This window comes from Alligator sinensis, unplaced genomic scaffold (assembly GCF_000455745.1).
Source record: "Alligator sinensis unplaced genomic scaffold, ASM45574v1 scaffold599_1, whole genome shotgun sequence".
Classification (NCBI taxonomy): domain Eukaryota; kingdom Metazoa; phylum Chordata; order Crocodylia; family Alligatoridae; genus Alligator; species Alligator sinensis.
In genome coordinates, this window is record NW_005841968.1 from 588,742 (window position 1) to 591,763 (window position 3,022).

Consider the following 3,022-nt stretch of genomic DNA (forward strand, 5'->3'; position numbering starts at 1 on the left):
CCTGAAAAAGCAAGAACCACTTTGAAAAAGAAATGTCCATGTGTTGAGCTTGCCGGGTCAAGTTATTAAGAGTAAACACTTTTAATTGTTTCTCAGTTATGTCTAATGCTCTACAAATACAAAAAAACCCCAAACCAGCCCCTCTCATCACAACCCACTAACAGCGAGCCTGCAGAGAGGAACAAGAGGTATCGCATGAGCACAGAACATGAAAGCATTGCTTTGTCAGACCCTCTTTCTCATGATTCCCATCTTGTCGAAGGTTTGTTGTGGGGGGAGTTCCAGCTCTGTTGCTTACTCAGCTCCTTTTTTTTTTAGCACCGTTCATTTGTCAAGAAGTCTTAGATCTATTAAGGGAAGACACACAACCCTATTTTATATACGTAGAAAATAAGGCAAAGAGAAGTGAAATAACTTGAGGTCACAGAATAATTCAGTGTCACAGCAACAAATAAAGCCCAAGTTCCTTACTCCCACATCAAGGTCCTAGCCACAGATCCACACCAAGACCGACCTAATTCAACTTCCAGTGAGGTCTTTTGGATCCTTTGGTTTGACTTCCCTAGGAAAGGTGTCAGATAGCAGGGGAAGTCATTAGGAATACCTATGCAAAAGCAGGCAATATTATCTATAAAATAAGACTTGGTAGGAAGAAAAAAAAAGAAGATTAAAAAAGAATAAGTACCAGGGCAGCTTCCATAATAAGAATGCAACCTTTCCCCCCTGCCTTTAATTTCACGTCTGATCAAAATTAAAAAATAAAGAGATTGCTAATATTAATAGATGAAATGAGTCTGAATTTTATAATAGTGGAGGAAATGAAAGGAGCAAAGTAACACTGTGTTGTTAACAGAGATTTTAATAATGATTCTGCCTGCAGTTGGTGCTGTTATTACATAGAAAGTAATTCATTAATGATGGGGAAAAAAACAATGTTTCTAGCAATGGATTTAGAAGGAAATTTTAATTTCTAACAAGTTAAACTCTCTTCCAGATTGCAGGGCTGCGTACTACCCATGACCCCAAAGCAAAGGGGAAGGGGCACAACAGAAGTAATAAAGAAGGGCAGTTAATACAAATTTTGGGTAAATAGAGGCACATGTGGTTCTTCAGCGAAGGAGAGTTGATGAGCATGAGAAAGGTAAATGGGAAGCATAATATACTCAGGTCCTTGGAGGAAGGAAGAAGGAAGGAATTGCCCTCATGCAGTTTATCAGCAATTCCACACCCATTGAAGAATAGTGTCATGAAAACAGGGTGATCCCAACCTCTTGCACTAGGACAGAGCTAACATTACCCCTATGCACAGTGCTATACCCAGACTCCTGACGGCCTTGGGCAAACTTTTAGTACCAGGCCGCCCTTCACCAGGGATAATGATAATAATAATCAGACTTGTTGCAAAAGTCTTTATCACATCTGTGGTACCGATATCTTTAAATAATTCATTCTCAATTGATAACATTGCCAGTCCTGTATATGTGCAATATTAAAACTTTTTTTTGCAATTGTATTGTTTTTTCATTTTTGGGCCCCCTTTCTGTCCAGGCCCCAGGTGGCTGCCCAGTTCGCCCAAGCCTATGTCCGGGTCTGCCTATGAAAGTCCTGGGGACTAGTGTACAGAGTTGCTGCCACATCATCTCTTAGGGAAGGGAGGGCCAGTCCCTCATGAAGCAGACAGGGACTTTGACTTCCAGGATGAGCAAGGAATCTGCAGAGGCCAGAGCTTTGTTCAGTGCTTCCTTGCCAACCTTTCCCACTGGAGCTTGGCCCTCCTGGCCTGCCCACTGGGTATTGTCCCAAACCCTCCTGTCAGGGGGAAAAGAGAGACACAACTTGGAGGGAGACTACGAGTAAGATTTTGCCAAGTGGGTCAGCAGAGGGTGAGGGGAGAAGCCAATCCTTCCAACCTCACCACCTCTCACCTCTCCCCTTGTTCCCCCAGGGCAGACATTGAAGGTGGCAGAGACTGTGCCACCGAGTTTTAGATCTATCTGTAGCCAGTCCCTACGTGTTTCCAGGGGTGGATAAAAGGCATAACTCAACAGTAGGAATTCAGAGATGAAGAGGCAAATATTAAAAGAGTGTGTGGGGGAACAATATGATTCCCCAGGCTCCTTAATGAAAATATAACCTCTACCCCTAATACACATCTGGAATGAAACAGCACTACTGTGCTGAGATTACAAAACCAAATCAGTACAGGGGAGTGAACATTAAGCATTATTATATGAAAACTCCAAGTGTCCCCATGAAAATTTAGACTATGTCATTAAAAGTACAATGCAATTTATTTTTATATCACATTCTTCATGCAGGTCAACAACTCTTATTATGTACCCAAAAATGCAAAGCAAACTGCAAACAGTAATTTAAGAGATGAAGACAAAGTGGCTATTGAAAAAACCTATATCTCCCAGTCCTTTAGATCTGGCAACAATCAGGCTTTAATATTTTAACTACTGTAACAGGTCACAGCACTGGAGAAAAGTGCATTAATTACAATGGGAAATCTAAAAAAATCTAATTAAGAAGAAAGAATAAAATCAGTCCTATTGACTGGGGAAAAAATAAAATAAAGCTAGGTAAAGGGAAATGAAAGATGCAAAATTTAAAACACACACACAATTACTAATAATTGAGGTCTGCTCTGGCTAGAAGCAATGCTCTTTTTGCTTCCCTGGAGTCTGGGACAGATGCCACACTGGTTTCAGTGGTCAATGATCTTCTTCAGGTGAATCATTTAAGGCAGTGAAATGGCGCATGTTGGAAGCCCGTGCTAATTAGATGCCATCCAGAAAATTGCATCTAGCCTGAATTTGGGACAAAAATGTCCTTGCTGAGTCCTGTTGGCAGCTCCTAGCCAAGGAGCATAGGTATCTGTGCCAGGGTACCAAAGTAGTGATCTTCTTTGGCGCCGTTATTTGTTTCTGAAGAGGTCCCAGAGGAAGATAATACATAGCTACTCATCTGCACCCCCAGACTTGTGTATCTCCTGTTTAAAGCCTTTCTGCACTTATCT